At 38.9% G+C, this 19,534-nt stretch overlaps 1 pseudogene; it reads right to left on the bottom strand.

Annotated features, from left to right (window-relative positions):
• The window catches only part of LOC136148116 (rho GTPase-activating protein 20-like), a 34,251-nt pseudogene extending 22,455 nt beyond the window's left edge, over positions 1-11,796 (bottom strand).
• Positions 11,797-19,534: the final 7,738 nt, after the last annotated feature.

Below are 19,534 nucleotides of genomic sequence, written 5' to 3'. Positions count from 1 at the left end.
CAGACATGCAGATGACACCACCCTTATGGCAGAAAGTGAAGAACTAAAGAGCTTCGTGATGAAAGTGAAAGGAGGAGAGTGAAAATGTTGGCTTAAAACTCAACATTCCGAAAGCTAAGATCATGGCATCTAGGCCCATTACTTCACAGCAAATAGATGGGTAAACAGTGGAAACATTGACAGACTTTATGATTTTGCGTGCCAAAATCATAGTAGATGGTGACTGCAGCCATGAAATTAAAAGATGCTTGCTCCTTGGAAGAAAAGTTATGACCAACCAAACAGCATATTAAAAAACAGAGACATTACTCTGCCAACAAAGGTCCGTCTAGTCAAAGCTATGGTTTTTCAAGTAGTCATGAATGTATCTGAGAGTTGGACTATAAAGAAATCTGAGCACCAAAGAATTGATGCTTTTGGACTGTGCTTTTGGAGAAGACTCCTCAGAGTCCCTTGGATAGCAAGGAGAACCAGCCCATCCATCCTAAAAGAAATCAGTCCTAAATGTTCATTGGAAGGACTGTTGCTGAAGATGCACTGTCAATACTTTGGCCATGTGATGCAAAGAACTGTCTCATTTGAAAAGACCCTGATCCTGGCAAAGATTGAAGGTGGATGAGAAGGGGCAACAGAGGATGAGATGATTGGATGGCATCACAGGCTCGATGGACATAGGTTTGAGTAAACTCTGGGCGTTCATCATGGACAGGGAGGCCTGGTGTGTTGCAGTCCATGGGGTCACAAAGAGCCAGACACGACTGAGTGACTGAGCTGAACTGAACTGAACTGAAGAATGTTGTTTAGGTTTTGTTTTTTTTTTTTTTAAACAATGTTGTTTAGTTTTTATTGCTATTTTTGTCTTCTGTGAAAGTTTCGTTTCTTTTTTTAATGCTTTATTTTATATTGGAGTATAACTGGTTAGTAATGTTGTGTTAGCTTCTGTTGTACAGCAAAGTGATTCAATTATACATATATCTATTCTTTTTCAAATTCTTTTCCCATTTAGGTTCTTACAGAGTATTCAGCAGAGTTCCCTGTAGTGTAGAGTAGGTCCTTGTTGGTTATCCATTTTAAATAGAGCAGTGTGTATATTGTCAATCCCAAACATACCTAATTTATATATGTCTTTTATCATAAGTCACTTTAAATCAGTTTGGAAAGTAATCAGAATGAACATTTTACTAATGATAACGTTAATTAGTGAAATATTCATTAGGCACAATACCAGACGTTTGAACACAAGTGTCTTAAGATTTCTCTCCCCTTGAAAATCAAAAGGATAGGAAAATATTAAGTAAAATAGTCTTCCCCCAAACAGAACTAGCACATTCAATTTACTGACCGGAAAAACAAGGATGTTGATAACTATATTGCAGGACTCTAAGTTAAACTAGTTAAAACTGAATATTAGATTTTCTATAAATAGATGTTAGACCAAGGTGCTTGCTAACTTATCTTCTCTGCTTATAGACTATATGCAAGAGCATTTGGACTTTAATAATTACAAAATACACTAAGAGAAAATTAATTTTGCTAGCAAATAGCAAATGTTTTAGTTACTGTTCTTTTTGAAATATATTTTCTTCAATAAATATAACAACGTAAAAACAAAAGAGTTCAAGTCTAACCAGAATGCCCAAGGCCACTTCAGCCTAAGCCCATAATAGATTCTAGGTCTTATCTAAGCCACACAGTCATCTAAACACCTCCTGTGAGGTGCCCGAGATGCTGGGCAAAATCTTGGGATGGGGAACGTGTGTTCCCAGGCCATAAGAAGCTCATTTTCTAATAAGATACATAGATGTATGTGTGTGTGTGTGTGTGTGTGTGTGTGTGTGTGTGTGTGTTTAAGTTGTTCAGTCTTGCCTGACTCTTTGTGATCCCATGGACTGTAGGCTGCCAGGCTCCTCCGTCAGTGGGATTCTCCAGGCAAGAATATTGGTGTGACTGATAGCCATTCCCTTTGCCAAGGGATCTTCCTGACCCAGGGATCAAACTCAGGTCTCCTGTGTTGTAGGCAGATGCTTTACCATTTAAGCCACCAGCAAAGTCCACACAGATGTGTACCTACGGAATTATATGTAGGAAGTGCTATGCTGCCTACCTAGAGGAATTTAAAAAAAAAAAAAAAAAAACCTTCCTAGAAGTGAATTGGGTCTTAATTTCAGAACTTTGGGGTTTCTCTTGGCTTGGTTCTGGGTGGAATTGGTGCCTGCCTATACTGCCCTCCAGCCCCCCATGGAGAACTGGCTGTACGTTGTTTGTCTTCAGGAGTAGAGACAAGAATCAAGAGAAGCCACTTGTAGGAAAGGAAGGGGCTCACCTTTCCCCTGCCGATTCCTGGCTTGGTTCTTGGCTGAGTGCCTGGGTTTCAGGATAAACTGATCTTGAATCTCTTGGGACCCCTCCAGGAAGTCCTCCTGGAGGGCAGAAGCAGAAGTGGAGTCCTCCAGTCCCTGCTGCAGCAGCCCAGTAGCTGGAACACTGCTCATTTTAATTCCATAGGGATGTTCGTGACCTATATGGAGAAAAATGTAAATATAGATTCAGACCGATAGTGATGTGTGTGATCAAACCTACCTTACCGTGAGCGAGTGTGCCACACTGGTGTGACTGCTGACCTTAAGGTGCTTCTGGGTAGAGAAGGCTGTGACTCCCAAGTAAGCATAATATGCACTCTCACGGGGACATGCTGCAAAAAGCAGGTGCCCAAGCCGAAAAGTTTAAACCATAACAAGAAAAATGTTTTTAGACACCTTGCTTGGCCTGGAAGGTATATATTCATCAGTGAATTGCACACTATTGGCTTTCATTGTGTTTCCATCTGAGAATATTTATGTCCTTCTAGTTTTCTGCCTTGGAGAAGGCAATGGCACCCCACTCCAGTACTCTTGCCTGGAAAATCCCATGGACAGAGGGGCCTGGTAGGCTGCAGTCCATGGGTCGCTAAGAGTCGGATACAACTGAGCAACTTCACTTTCACTTTTCACTTTCATGCATTGGAGAAGGAAGTGGCAACTCACTCCAGTGTTCTTGCCTGGAGAATCCTAGGGATGGCAGAGCCTGGTGGGCTGCCATCTATGGGGTCGCACAGAGTCAGACACAACTGATGTGACTCAGCAGCAGCAGCAGCAGTTTCTGCCTTGACACTTACTATACCTGTACATCTTAGGCAAAGTGCTAGCTTTAACATTCCTCCTTTGAAACACTGACCCTCACACATAGACTCATAAGGATCAAAGTAAATATATTAATAAGCATCGGTGCTTAATAATTTTAAAACAATCGGACTCTGTATGTTAAGAATTGCTCTGATCAGTGTTCTGCCACACATGTCAGTTTAACCGATTTTCCATTTCCTTTTGTCAGTTCAGTAGGCAGAGTGCAGTGAGGTGGTTTGGTGAATGTTTCCCTCCCACTACTGCTTCCCTCTAAGGGGTTTCCTACGAGGCAGTGATCAGAGACAAGCCTGCACGGCCGAGAAAACCCAGATGTAAAGTGCAAAACAGTGTTTACAGAGTGGAAAACCACACCAAAAATCATTGGGAGTTGCCTGCCTGCCAAGTGATTTGTTTTGCTCTTTCATGCTGTAAATTGCTTCCTCTCCATAGACTTCTCTAAGGCCCTGTGCTGTCCTGTGGATTCCATCTTTAAAGAATTGCATGAAGGCTCCTTTTCTTTTGTTTCTGATTTGTTAAATGCAGCTGGAGTTCTTGCTTTTGCTTTACATCTGGCATAAAAACAATGTCAGTGCTCTATTCAGAACAAGAATCACAGCGACTTCCATCCTTTAAGGCAAAAGAAGCTTCTGTGAGAGTAATAAAATACAACAAAGTCACCAGGATAACCAGGAGCTAATGCATAATTGTGAGCTGAGAACATGTTAACAAATGCATTCAGAATGACTGCTGAGGCAGCATCATGAAAGGCAGCCTCTCAGGAGTCCTTAGAGCCAGCCATGGTGTTTGAAACTGTTCGAAGCTTAAAAGTTGTCATCTACATTGTTTTATTTAAATTAATGCATTTTATTAAACTAAATATGCTTATTCAATTTTTTTCACTTTACTGCTGACTGACTTTTACAAGGATGTCAACAAGACAAGAAAAACACGTGAAATGGGTGAGGTGATTTTGTCTTCAGCTTTATACTTGGTGACTCCATGTAGTCTAAGACTGGGAATATACATATCAAAGAAAAAACATAGCTGTTTAGATTCTCCAGACCACTTGAAAATGTTCCTCAGATCACTTGAAAGAGTAATAGACTCACAGGATTGTTGAACAGATGAAAAAAGTTAGATTCTGTAAGAGGAAGTGCTCTAAGATTTCTAGCAGAAGTCATTGTCACCATTACTATATTGCAAGTTCTACTCTAGATTTTGTCTTTTCCCTTGTTTTAATCCCTCCTTTTTTCACTTACCACCCTGACAGATTTGCTCATCCAAGAATGTGCATTATTATTTCTAGTTAACTTGCTATGATAACTATTTTAGGAAAGATGTAGTCTATTTATCAAAAATTTCAAGAGCAGTGCTAGTGAACTCAGCTTGAGAAATAGCAAAGTTACATGCAGATGGTTTAGTCAGTGAAGAATCTAAGAGTCTGAGTGTGATTATTTCATTTTCTTTATGATGCTTTTCTTTATTAGAAAAGCTTTGGGCACAGAGCAGGTATTAAATAAATGTACTTGAAGTCAGAGGCATGGCTGGATTTTAGAAGATTATCACAAAATAGAGACTACTTAGTAGTTAGAAAATGGAACAGAACATCAAGACTGGAATATGAAAAATAATGTATGAGCAAAAGAAATCCCCGGTTGTGTTGCTTTCATATCTAAGTGAGTAAATAAAGAGTAATTGTTTTCAAGACAACTCTGTTTGTCAAGTGGAAAAAGTAAAGAAGAAAAATTCACACTACTGTCCCCAAATAGACCATAAGCTGCTGCATGAAGACATGCTATCTGTGCTTGGGATAGAGCAGGAGCTTAGAATTATTTAACACATGTATAAATGAATACTGCAAGAGATTTTCAGTTTAAGGGCATTTAAGCATTTAAGCTTATCAACCATTACTTTGAGACCTTAAAGTTACAATTTGGAACCCAAGCAACTCCATCTTAGGTTTTCCCTGACACTTACCAGCAAGTGGATATGAGGCCTTTTTCTTGCCAGAACTGATCCACAACTGGTAATCTTTCTCAGAGTCCTTGGAAACAAAAAGAACTATGTGTCACAGCAAATCTTCCTAGTAGGTACTTGAAGAACTCATTTCCTTAGCATTTCTATACTTTCAAAAGGAGAATTAGGGCCAGTATAAATGCTGTTTGGTCCGTGGGAGTGGCAAAAATTTTTGAGTTAACAATGCAGATTCCAGTAACCCCTGTCCCTCTCTCAGAGCCTCCAGTGGACCATTTGAGATTCTTGTCCTTTTTGATAAAGGGTGAGGATCTGTGGAACCACAGTACAGTCAGTTAGCTTCTCACTTTGTGGGTGGTTCATAGTATAAAAAATCATGGTAATTTTAAATAAAATTATAAATAAATATATAAATAAAATTTATAAATTATAAATAAAAATAATTTAAAAAAACTTCTCTTCACCATGGAAGAGAAGTCTAATCTCAAGAATCCTGCTTTCTGCTGTTTCGAGACTCCTTGGAGAATGCTGGCTTTTGCCTTAAAATGCCCCTGCCCAGTCAAACATGTTGCCCAGAAAGCCACATAACTCTGCCATGACTATTCCTGAACAAAGTAAAACTTGAAAGGAGGCATTAGCTCAGCAACCATTAGCAAAATGAGACAGATGCCCAAGAGGCCTTCGGTAGAGGCAGCCTACTGGCTGTGATGCAGGCAAGCACCACTCGCGGCAGAGAAGGGACAAGGACTCTAGCCTGAAGAGCGAGTCAGAGGCAGAAAGCAGTTTCTTCCAGCAGAACCACTGCCTAAGAATACTGAATATCCCATTCGAAACAAGTTTAAATTATAAAGACTGCTAAATTGAAGAGCCCTCCAGGAGAGGATAAAGCAAAAAATGTTTGAAATAGAGTTGTTGGTGACAGGTAATAGATACTATGCTTACCTTTGACTCCTGATTAAAAGTCACAGCCTTGCCATGAAGGAAGCAAAGTCCCAGGTATGGAAGCAGTCACACACACAAACACACACATATAACTAAATGGGCTCAAAATTGTATTGCAAATAAGAAATGAGAGAGCAGATAAAAATCTTTTCTTTTAAGGTAAAAATTGGAAAAACTATGATGGAATCCCTTAAATCAGGCATATGTATATAGGCAAATGACCCTAGTTATTCACTGAAATAGAAATTTTTTCTAGTGAGATGGATCACTTTGATTTCCTTTGATTAAGCAAAGGAAAGTTACAAAAATGAAATAAAATGAGTTCTAATATTAGTTAGTCTCACCAGCCTTATCCCTAAAGCCACTTTCTTCTAAGATTTAATTCTCATTCAGGGCATATATATCATATAGATTAGAAGTCAGTGCAGAGCGGTGATGTACTTAATGCATATGAATTCAATTTTATTTAAAATGTATTACTAAATTATATTTTTACAGAAATCTTGATGTCTTATACCAAATTCTGGATGCCTTGAGGTTTTAAGGGGCTTTATTATACCATTGAGAAACATAAATACAAATATTGTAATTATGTCATATCATAATAGCAAGACATTTTCACATTTATGTGTAAACATGTATTCATAATTATATTTATATGTACATTTTACACATTGATATGTAGATTGATATATATATATATATAATTTTATATTAGGATCTATGCTCTACAAGTGCTTTCTTCAGTTCTGTTCATCTGCATGTTCCACTCCTCCTCTTTTCACTTCTGAACCCTCATCCTCAAACATAGCCATCTCTTCCACTAAAAAATTTTTAACAAGCCATAACAGTCCTATCAAAAAATAAAGGAACAGACACTTGAAAACACAATGAGATGAAAGAGATGTGTACACAAACGCCCCCAGACCCATGGTCTTATTCAGAACTTGTCCTCTTCATCAGTTCACAAGAGGCTTTAGCCGTTGCATTCTGGGACCTGCATCAAGGGGATGTAGCTTCTTGTCAGGTGGTCTTTATATCAAATTTACAACAAAACATATCATTAGGATTTTCTCATACTGAGACTGAGTCCTCAGGTGCAATTGGGGTAAATGGAGATGGGACAGGAAGAATCAGGAAAGAAGATACAAAAAGAATAATCCAATAGAGGAGGAAATATTTAGAGTCATAAATACTTTCTTGTCTAGGCATATAATATATATAATAAAAATGCATGTTTTCATTAAAACTGTAAAATTATAGCCTGATTTCATTATGCTATGACTTCAGTTCACACAAAATTTAAAATGGAAATACACAGATAATACATCTGTATAGATTATTAAGGGGCTTCCTTGGTGGTTTGGAAAGTAAAGAATCCACCTACAATGTGGTAGACCCAGGTTTGATCCCTGGTTGGGAAGATCCTCAAAGAAGGGAATGGCAGCCCACTCCAGTATTCTTGCCTGGAAAATTCAATAGACAGAGGAGCCTGGTGGGCTACAGTCCATGAGCTCTCAAAGAGTTGGACACGACTAAGTGACCAACACACACATAGGTTATTAATATAGTTTGGCTGCCTTCAGTTTCTACATTTAATGAGACAAAATATGACTTACTTATCTGAAATAATCAGCTATCTTATGATGATAGATACATTATACACAAACACAGACACACACACACACATACAAATCTCAAAAATCAAAGTTGGTTTTTTAACTAAAAATAACTTGCTGGTAACTTACAGTTATTCCCAGCTTTGAAAGTGACATGTTGATAACATCATTCACTGTGTCTGAATTTGTCACTGTTACAGTAACAGACTGCAAAAAAGAAGCAAGAAAAGCTGCTGTAAATTAAACATTTTTAAACAAAATAATTATTGTTAAATTATTATCTATATTCTAAAGGCAAAGCTTATAATTCAGGTAATAACAAAGTAAAATGCTTGTATATAGAATATAAGCCCCTAATTATAATCTATTTCCATTCCTTTATATAACATGAAGCTAGTAGAAAGCATTCCAGTAAAACAAATATTTCTGCTAAAGGATTTGAGGCACACAAAATATAATAACCTAACAAGAAATAGAAAGACTGAGAATTCCACATGGGTACATAGGCTGACCCTCAGCACCTTAAGGCTGTTTCCATAATGGAGGAAAAATAGTTTAAAAAAAAGTACCATCTCGGTGTTCCTGAGTTGTGCTGTTATAATATGGATTTATTTGCCATTACATAGTCAGTTTTGTAAAATTAGAATGAGAACTGGTTATTAAAGATGTTTTTAAAAACAAAACTACTATTCAGTGATTACTTTCTTTCTTTCAGGTGTCATGATTACTAAGATTTTCATGATTGAAATCTAATGAATCAATTAAATAAAACTAATTAATCTAGGAAATGAGATTGAAAATTTTAAAAATTTAAGTTCCATTCTAAACTCTGTCAGTGAACAGGGTGATTATTATAGCTCTTGGCCACACAACACATTAAAAAATTCTCCATAAAAATAGGAAGACAAGTTATAGAAAATTAATACAAGATAATAATGACTAAAATTTCTCAAACTTGGTGAAAGACATAAATGTATAAATTCAAGAAGTTCAGAAAATACCAAACAGGTAGATTAAAAGAAAACCATGCTTTGACACTTCATAGCCACACAGCTAAAAACCAAAAATAAAGAGAAGATCTTGAGAGCAGCTGAAGAAAAATGACAAGTCACATACAGACGGTTGATGTTTGAATGAGCATAGAGTACTCATCAGAAAACATAGAGACTGAAAGTGAAACATCTTTACAGTGTTGAAAGAAAAACATTTGCAAACAAAATTCTATATCCAGCAAAAATACCCTTGAAGAGTGAAGGTGAAATAAGGACATTTCAGGTGAAAGAAACTAAGAAAATCTGTTGGTACCAGATATGTATAAGAAAAGTTAAGGAAAGTTCTCCAGGATGAAATGAAGTACTAGAAGAAAACTTGAATCTTCAGGAATGAAGAACATTAGAAATGTTTATTTTGTGTAAGTTGTACATAAATAAAGTTGATTTTTCAAAATTTCTAGGTGAAAAATTCTGAATATTGCCCATTGTCACAAATTAATGTAGGTGGAGATGAAACTGTGCTTTGCAGCCGGAGAACCCTCTAGTTGCAGTTCTTGCCGGCATTGCATTTACCTGGTGCTCAGGAACAGATGGGGATTTTGCCTGGCTTTGCTCTTGGCCAGGAAATAACTGTCTTAAATGATTTCCTTTTTCTACCTTCAAATACTGTTTTATGTCATCTAGAGTTACTGTAAACTACAGTAGAACAAAGTATCATAAAAAAAATATCCAGAATATCTTTTCATCACAAATGTCTAGGCTACTGCACTACACTTTCAGAAATCAAATTACATGCAAAAAACTGGGGCTAATGGTATGATCCCCCCTCCCCCACCAGGTAGCATAAGCAAAATAAGGTAGAGATATGCTGATCCTTTGAAAGTATCATCCCTTTTGGCTCAGTTCTATCCGGACATTCCTCAGAATGAAAAACCTTTCAAAAGTCTTCTGCATTTAGCATTACCTTCCTCTTAATCCTGTGCTGGAAAGGGGCATTATTGAGATCAGCTGACAAAATGGAAAAGTAAATGGTTGATTAAAGTATCACACGTATGGTAATTTACTAAAGGTCATAGCTGTGTGATGGTTATATGAGAGAACATCCTTATTCTTAGGACATATCTAATTATTTAAGGAGAAAGGGCATGGTGTACATATGACCCTCAAAAATAGCTACACACACACACACACACACACACACAAATATATATAGAGACAGAAAAAGAGAGGAGACCAATAAATGATCAAACAAATGAACAAAATGTTCATAAATAGGTGAATCCAGGTAAATGGTATATGGTGTGTTTTTTGTACTATTTTTGTAACTTTTCTGTAAGTTTACAATTATTTCAAATAAAAACACCACAGGGGGGAAAAAAAAACAGTGGAAACAATCCAAACCACAATGTATGCAAATAGCAGCCATTAAAAAATAAAAAAGTTTATTTCCAATAGGAAATAGCTGCTTGTGAAAATCATTTTATTACAGTGATCCACTATAATTGTTATTAAAAGATCCAGAGAAATATTATGGACACTTAACAGGCAATATTTTTTTTCCTGTGCTTGAGTACTGTAACTATTGTGGATCCCTCTTGCATCATATTGTCTAGGATTCGCTTTTTATATATGCACAGACACTCATCTTTTTACGGGAAAATATGTTACAGTACTTTCTAAATTACTTTCCCTCTCTTTCTTCTCTCTTTTGTTCTCCCTCCTACCCACCCCATCTCTCTATCTCTTCTGTATATCTCTATCAGTTTCATTTTGCTAAGTTGAGAACTTGGAATTTAATTTTTGATCTTAAAAATACTTACACAGGCACCGTTTTTGATGTCCTCAGTGAAGATTTTGAGGGGAACGCTTTTTGGCTGATCCTTCTCTTCGGCTAGATTGATGTACCTAATAAAATTCAATAATAACTCAGAGTAGGGTAGACGAATTAGCTTTATCTATTAGCTTATTTTCAAATCAATCCATGTTGCTAATATTTTAAATGCTGTTATTATTTTCTTAAAAATTTTATTTAATTTGCCTGCACTGGGTCTCAGTTGTGGCAAACAGGATCTTTACTTGTGGCATGCAGACTCCTAGTTGTGGGATCTGTCTAGTTCCCTGACCAGGTATTGAACCCAGGTGCCTGCACTGGACCCCCAGAGAAGTCCCTTATTTGTTATTATTCTTTTTTTAATATCTATTTTTTATTTTGCTTTATTTTAATGTTTAAATTTTTGGCTGTGCTGGGTCTTTGTTGCTGTGGAGGCCCATCTCTAGTTGTAGCCAGTGGGGGCCATGCCCTAGCTGCAGTTCACGAGCGTCTCCTTGCAGTGGCTTCTCTTGTTGTGGGCACGCGGGCTTCAGCAGCTGCGGTTCGGTTCCTGGGCTCTGGAGCATAGGTTCAGTTGACTGTGGTGCACAGGCTTAGCTGCTCCATGGCATGGGGCATCCTCCTGTATCAGGGATCAAACCTGTGTCTCCTGCATTGGCAAGCAGATTCTTTACCACTGAGCTGTCAGGGAAGCCCTTGTCATTATTCTTAAAAGTGTGGAGAGATAAACTGAGTAAAATCAAATTAGTGATTGGAAGAAGATATGCAAAAATATTTTCAGGAAAATAAGATATGACCCAGAAAGTAACAGGTCGCCTTTGTCATGTGAGATTTGGGCAGTAGATCCAATCCTCAAAGTTTTCCTGCGTAGATTGGAGGACCCGGGGCCTTCCTGGGTTCAAGGACAGGAAGCAGCATGTGCTTTGAGACTCTTTCATTAGAATAAGTAATCTGCACTTATGGAAATTTAGCATATGTTTTGAGAATAATGTTAGTTCCAACCATTAGGATGGCGAGAAGGGAAAGATGACAGTGACACAGAGAACTTCCTTAAAACTAAGCAGAACATACATGTATATGAGAGAACATTCTTTGCAGTAGCAGTCAGGATAAATCTAAACAAGAAGTCATTTGAGGGGAGTCTTAACAATTCCTACCAAGGAGAAGGAAAAAGTTTGGGGGCCCTGCCTTGAAGAGATTTGCATTCTTCTATCATGAATTAAAGATTTAAAATATGTATACTGTTGTCAAAATACCTTTGAAGGAAGGACTGCCATTTTTCCTTTTGTTCAGAAGAACTACGATATTAGAAAATGGAAGAAAAATTACATAAAATACGTACACTAACATATTAAGACTGGTACTAACATATTAAGTGCTACTCCAGATTAAAAAAATAGCAGCAGCCAGTTGTTAACTAATGTGTATGCATGTGTAAGTTGTACCTTCTTCATAATTAGGCTCTTGATATGGAGTCTCTCTTTTTTAAACCATATTACAGTGATGAGAAGTAGATGTTAAACTTGACAAGAAGATGGTTTGAAATCTAAACACTTAACTGCAAGTGTGATGCAAGCTGTGTAATCATGGGCAAGTCACTAAACCACTCCGAGCCTCAGTTTCCAGAACAGGAAAAGGATTAACTATACCTGAGTGTTCTTGTAGGTGGAAGTGCTATTCAGATATAAAGAACATTATTACCCACCCCCTTGGAAGGTCTGTGCGTTGGGCGGGAGGCGGGGGCCCAGCCTGCGGTGCAGACCTCGCCTGACGCCCCCTTCTTGTCTCTCCAGACCTCGGCCCTCAGACCGGCACCTCCCCAGGACGATTGTCCCCAGATTTCACTGAGGAGCTGAGGTCCTTGGAACCACCTCCAAGCCCTGGTGAGTTGGCAGGCCCGCGGCCCCCCCGTCCCCCCTCCCCCCCGCTGTGCTCCAGGGTGCCAGGCCCATCGGCTCACTCGCTCCCTGCCCCCGCCTGCAGGTCTGCCAGAGGAGGATGGAGAGGTGGCCATGGTGCTCCTGGGCAGGCCCTCTCCAGGCTCCGCGGGTCCCGAGGAGGTGGCCTTGTGCAGCAGCCGCCGGACCGTGCGGCCAGGGCGCCGGGGCCTGGGCCCAGTACCCTCCTAGAGGGGCGGGGTGCCTCCCCCGACTTGGGGTGGGGGCCCTACCAGCGCCAACACCACCCTCGCCCCGAGTCTTTTAACCTGGCCGGTAGCATTTTAAAGAGGTCCCCTGAGGAGTTCTGGCCACTGACTAACTGCCCCCTCCCCAGCCGGGACCTCCTGGCGAGACTGTAACTAGTGATGTTTGTACAACCAAAGACTCTATTTTGTGGTTTAAGGAGAATAAAATTGACTACGTTTAAAAAAAAAAAAAAAGAACATTATTATTCAGATTAAATCATACTTAGGAACTGGCATTTGGATGGAACTGTCTTATCTCAGATACACAGCTTTTAAACCTAATAACATGTGTAAACCTGAGTTCTGCCTTTCTAGACTCACTAGGAAAAAAGTTTCTTGGACACTCCCTTATCAGAAACTGCACATTCCCAAATGAAACTGCTTCCTTTCACTTACAACATGGAAAAGATGTTTAAGCAATAGGAACTGGATCTTTAGAGAAATAAGTCATGGAAAGGAGACATGTAGAGAATGATACAAATACACATTTCTTCCCCAAAAGCTTTCAAAGTTTTCATTAAGTCAACAGCTGCATTCTAGAATTTAGTAAATTTACCACTTGGCAACATTTTAGTTGTCTTACCTCTGTGATGATACAAGAGATTTCGGTGGAATCGGTGAGGAGAACAAGAAAGGGTGAGGAGAACAAGAAAGGGTGTCAAGTGCGTGTGATGAATGCCCAGTGTGCGTAAAAGACTGAGATTTGGGGCATGGTTGTTCCAAATGGCAGTTGTAAATGTTTCATGACACTTGCGATCTGGGGACTGTCAACTTGGGACATTCACATTCCCCATCCTCACTCCAGTCTAAGAATGTTATTGGAAAACTGACCTCTATGTACTCCATGGAATCATACCTTTGTTTTTATTGTCACCCTTCTATGCACACCAAATAAGATTATATGTACACAGCAATTCAGGCAACCTAGTATTTTGTGACACAATCAATGTTATGTGAATAATTAAATCCCATTTTAAAGGGAATTAATTTGGGAGTATAAAGTCAGTTTTTCAAATATAATTGTACTTTTTCAAGAAAGATAATCAGGATTGAGGGCAGGATATTGGTGAGGGGTCCTAGAGTCTTGCTCTCATGATCCTCCTTCCTCATACAAGGATACCATGAACACATGAGGACCTGGCTTCCCAAGTAGCTCAGATAGCCCATCTGAAAAGCCACTGATCAAAACCAAAGGAAATTACTCCACTCGTTTCCACTGTTTACTATCCATATGCGTGCATTTGCACATAAAAACCGTTTTGGGGGGAGAAGTACAAGGCATATGTGTCATCTGTTGTTGTTTAAGTCACTCAGTCGTGTCTGACTTTTTGCAACCGCGTGGACCGTAGCCCGCCAGGCTCCTCTGTCCGCGGGATTTCCTAGGCAGAATACTGGTGTGGGTTGCCATTTCCACCTCCAGGGGATCTTCCTGACCCAGGAATTGAATCAGCGTCTCCTGCAAGTCTCCTACATTGCAGGCAGATTCTCTACCAAGGACACCCCTATGTGTCATTATGGTCAGTCAAGAAGTGAGTCACTGGCTCAATGTACAATCATATTAAAATGTTCTTTTTAACCCACGTAGATACAGGACACCAAGCTGTAGGTCTCACCTGCAGGTGGCCACAGAGTTCACGGTGGGCCCGCCCTGGACAAAGGGCCTCCTGGCACTGACGCTGACTTCACCAGCCTTGTCTATACTGTTGGCAGTCCACATGGTGCTCAGGGGTATTTTATCTTTTATCTTAAAGTTCTTTTCATACCTGGAAAAAAGCAAATAACGCCTCTGTTAGTTTGTTTCTTAAACGTGATAGGAGCAGCTGTGTTCATGCTAAGATGGTGCTGCTTATTCCTGGAGGGCCAAGCATGCCTCCTTCATCTCTGTTTCTCTCTGTGGACAGCATGGCTAGGCATTTGATAGACCTTTTCAAAAGTGCGTGTTGAGCGGAGGCTGGTCCAGGAAGTCCCTGAAAATACTTCCTTAATCATAGGAATAGACATTTTCTGAATGTTAAGTAATAAGTATAGACCATCCTTTTTATTTTAGAGCTTTTTAAGAGAACCATTAACTCACTTATCAGTCTCATATTTGCTATTATATATTATATTAAAAAATAAATCTTATATAAATGTAAATATTTAGCATTTTATAATTATAATAATATAAATGTACAAAATATATAAATATTTTTGTAATTATTATAATTATTCATTCATGCCTTGCATATGTCAAAAAGTATTGAGAGGCTGAACCAAAATGCATGCATGATATATGGTTTATAAAAAGTTACAGAACTTTTTCCTTAACAGAGACCAAAAAAAAAAAAAAAAAAGCTAGATTAGAGAGATTTAAAATACTTTAATTTTTTAAAAAAAATTTTTTATTATCTAGCATAGGTTATTTTAAATTTCCTTTCTTAAAATTTTGTTCATAACATTTCCCCTTATAGCTAAAAACTGAAAAATTGTTAGCAGACAAACTGAACCCCAACTTAAAACTCAGTCAGTCAGTCAGTCAGTCAACTTCAGACCAGTGGCCAGGATGTCTTCTGTGTAGATGATAGACATCTTTCCCATTTACCTCTGAGGAGTCAGAAGGTCACCAGTGAAATTGCTCTCTGACAGTTTCTGTTGATTCTCTGTTGACTTCTAGCATGGAAACCACCGTATCTCTTGGTTAATTCACAAATTTTACTCTTGGCGGGCCTGAGATTTAGATAGCTACAACCCCTATGAAAGATGCCTAGGTAACTTGGGCACACAGTTCTGGAGCTTTCTACAATTCAGAACCACATGTAGACACACTAAATGTAGAATGAGATCTGAAATACTTCATGTGCAGAAATGCCTTTGATTCCTCTGGTTCAGGGAACAGTTAAAGCTCCAACTCTTCAATGGGATTTATGAAATGAAAATAATTTTGCAAGAAGTCTGCTTGAAGGATAACCTTGATTCAGTGGGCACTATGAATATAAATGTGATGGAGACCTGCTTTGTGATACAAGGTAGGTTTTTTCTGCATTCAATTTCAACATTTTTACCCTATGCCTGTGTATTTGAAGATTTAATGAAACATAATTATCAGATAAAATTATTTTTCTATATAGTAACTCTAAAAGTATTTTCAAATTAAAAGTTTATGCCCAATGGGAAAGAGGGCTTTCCTGATAGGTGGTAAAGAATCTGCCTGCAACACAGGACACTCCGTTCGATTCCTGGGTTGGGAAGATCGCCTGGAGAAGGGAAAGGCTACCCTCCAGTATTCTGGCCTGGAGAATTCCGTGGAATGTATACTCCATGGGGTCACAAACAGTTGGACATGACTTTCACTTAATGGGGAAGATAGATGCCTATCTGCTGGATTTTATAGATTTTATTTTTTCTGATGTAAATGTCTAAGTGTATTGACACCCAAGGTACTGTGTGGAAACTTCCATATCCACTGACCTGGGAAAAGGCATTTCAATAATTCTCTTCTTAGTGAAATGAAGTGCCAAGATTATTCATTCCCTTGAAACCAAACCAAGGAGTTATCCAAAGGCCCAGAGCATGGTTTCCATTCTCCAGTAACAATGAATACTTACCATACAGTGAGCACTGTTCTAAGTATTTTATAAACATTTTTTTTTCACTTAATTGTCAACTACACCAGGTAGTCTTTAGTAGCTCCATTTTACAGGTGAGGAAACTCACATAGAGGTTCAGTAAATTGCCCAAAGCAACAGAAGCAGGGTTTGAACTCAGACAACCTAACTCATGAGCCTGTGCTCCTACCCACTTGGCCTCCATGTGTGTTGACCTCAACTTCCCTGAGGTACCCTCTCCTCTTTCCTATCCTCAGCCTCAACACTTCTCCAGGAACCACCAGACTTTCTGATGGAATTGTTCTTTAATTTGCAGACTGACATGATAAATCTCATGACATTATACCAACAAAGCTAGATGCCAGCTTGGAAATGTTTTAAACAACAAAACTTTATACTCTAGTGGATTCTCCTAGGGTCTCATTGTATTTCTTCACACTTAGTCACGACTTAATGAGATTTTCTCGTAAGTTAGAACAAATCTAATGTAAACTGACCAAAGGATGAGAAGGAAGAAGACTACCTTTTAAATTTTTGTTGTGTGTCCCTTACTACGGATTCCCACACCCTTCTCCTTTCCTCTTTGTTGTTGTTTTTCAGTTGCTAAGTCATGTCAAACTCTTTGCAACCCCATGGACTGAAGAACGCTGGGCTCCCCTGACCTTCACTATCTCCAGGAGTTTGCTCAGATTCATGTCCATTGAGACAATGAGGCTATATAACCATCTCTAACTGTGCTGCCCACTTCTCCTCCTGCCCTCAATCGTTCTCTGCATCAGGGTCATTTCCAGTGAGTTTACTCTTCACATCAGGTGGCCAAAGAATTGGAGCTTCAGCTTCAGCATCAGTCCTTCCAATGAATATTCCAGGTTGATTTCCTTTTGGATTGACTGGTTTGATCTCTTTGCTGTCCGTGGGACTCTCAAGAGTCTTCTTCAGCACCACAATTCAAAAGCATCATTTCTCTGGTGTTCCACCTTCTTTATGGTCCAACTCTCACATCCATACATGACTACTGGAAAAACCATAAGCTTTGACTATATGGATCTTTGTTGGCAGAGTAATGTCTCTGCTTTTTAATATGCTGTCTAGGTTTGTCATATCTTTTCTTCCAAAGAGCAAGTGTCTTTTAATTTCATGGCTACAGTCACTGTCTGCAGTGATTTGGGAGCCCACATCTCTCACTACTTCCACTTTTCCCTCATCTGTTTGCCACGATGGGATGGGACCGGATGCCATGATACTAGTTCTTTGAATGTTGAGTTTTAAGCCAACTTTTTCACTCTCTTCTTTCACTCTCATCATGAGGCTCTTTAGTTCCTCTTTGCTTGCATCTGCCATTAGAGTGGCATCATCTGCATATCAAGAGGTTGTTGCTGTTTCTCCTGGCAATCTTGATTTCAGCTTATGATTCATCTAGTCTGGCATTTTGTATGATGTGCTCTGCATATAAGTTAAATAAGCAGGGTGACAATATACAGCTTTGTCATACTCCTTTACCCAATTTTGAATCTGTCATTCCATATCTGGTTCTAACTGTTTCTTCTTGACCTGTGTACAGGTTTCTCAGGAGGTAGGTAAGGTGGTCTGGTATTCCCATGTCTTAAAGAACTCTCCATAGTTTTTGTGATCCACACAGTCTTCATTGACTCCACTAGCATAGTCAATGAAGCAGAAATAGATGTCTTTCTGGAATTCCCTTGCTTTATGAGCCAACGAATGTTGGAAAGTTGATCTCTGGTTCTTCTGTCTTATCTAAACTGAGACTGTATATTTGGAAGTTCTAGGTTCACATACTGATGAAGCCTAGCTTTAAGAATTGTGAGTCTAACCTTACTAACATGTGAAATGAGAGCAATTGTATGGTAGCTTGAATATTCTTTGACATTGCCCTTCTTTGGAATTGGAATGAAAACTGACCTTTTCCAGTCCCGTGGCCACTGCTGAGTTTTCCAGATTTGCTGGCATGTTGAACACAGCACTTTAACAGCATTCTGTTTTCAGATTTTAGATAGCTCACCTGGAATCCCATCACCACCACTAGCTTTGCTTGTAGTAATGCTTCCTAAGGCCCACTCAGCTTCATGCTCCAGAAAGTCTGGGTCTAGGTGAGTGACCACAACATCGTGGTTATCTGGGTCTTTAAAACCTTTTTTGTATAGTTCTTCTGTGTATTCTTGCCAACTCTTCTTAATATCTTCAGCTTCTGTTAGGTCCATAACATTTCTGTCCCTTATTGTGCCCATCTTTGCATGAAATGTTCCCTTGATATCTCCAATTTTCTTGAAGAGATTTGTTAGTCTTCCCCATCTTATTGTTTTCCTCTGCTGCTTTACATTGTTCATTGAAGAAGGCCTTGTTATCTCTCCTTGCTATTCTCTGGAACTCTGCATTCAGATGGGTATATCTTTCCCTTTCTCCCTTGCCTTTCACTTCTCTCCTTTTCTCAGACAGCCACCTTGCCTTTTGCATGTGTTTTTCTCCAGAATGGTTTTCGTCACCGCCTCGTATACAGTGTTACGAACTTTCGTCCATAGTTCTTTAGGTGCTCTACTGAAATCAGACTGATTATGTTCTTTACAGCTAAAGATGGAGAAGCTCTGTACAGTTAGCAAAAACAAGACATGGAGCAGACTGTGGCTCAGATCATGAGCTCCTGACTGCAAAATTCAGGCATGAAGCTGAGTATTGACCATTTGGTGATGTCCATGTGTAGAGTCTCTTCTTGTTTTGCTGGAAGAGGGTGTTTGCTATGACCAGTGCATTCTCTTGACAAAACTCTGTTCACCGTTGCCCTTCTTCCTTTCCTCTATCTCAGCCTTTATACTGGAGGGTAAGCCCCAATGGTTTGTGGAGCTTATGGGATTCTAGGCAGACTTCTCCTATTCTAACACAAGACTGTTCTCTTAGATGCTTGGAAATAGAGATTGTGGTATATTGCGTAAGTATCTGCTGTTTCATTGATAAGTTAATAGTAATCATCTTTTGATCTAAATAACATTCATTTTTTACTGTTTCTGTATTCTGTAACAACTAAATGTGAGGATAGTGATGTCTAAAAATGGTGTTGGCTATGTATAGTCCCTCCCTATTTGTTAATTCTTCATAGGCCTCTACTAGTATCCATATCTTAATATTTATAAAGTAGATCCTGTTATAAAAAGTAAAAGTATAATTTTATTTGAAAGGTAGCTTATTAGCATTCTAATTAATATCAAAATAATGTTGAAGAATTCATGAGATTGA

This window comes from Muntiacus reevesi, chromosome 16, assembly GCF_963930625.1.
Source record: "Muntiacus reevesi chromosome 16, mMunRee1.1, whole genome shotgun sequence".
NCBI classification, from domain to species: Eukaryota; Metazoa; Chordata; class Mammalia; order Artiodactyla; family Cervidae; genus Muntiacus; species Muntiacus reevesi.
The sequence above is the reverse complement of the archived record's forward strand: the minus strand, read 5'-3'. Positions and strand labels throughout refer to the sequence as shown.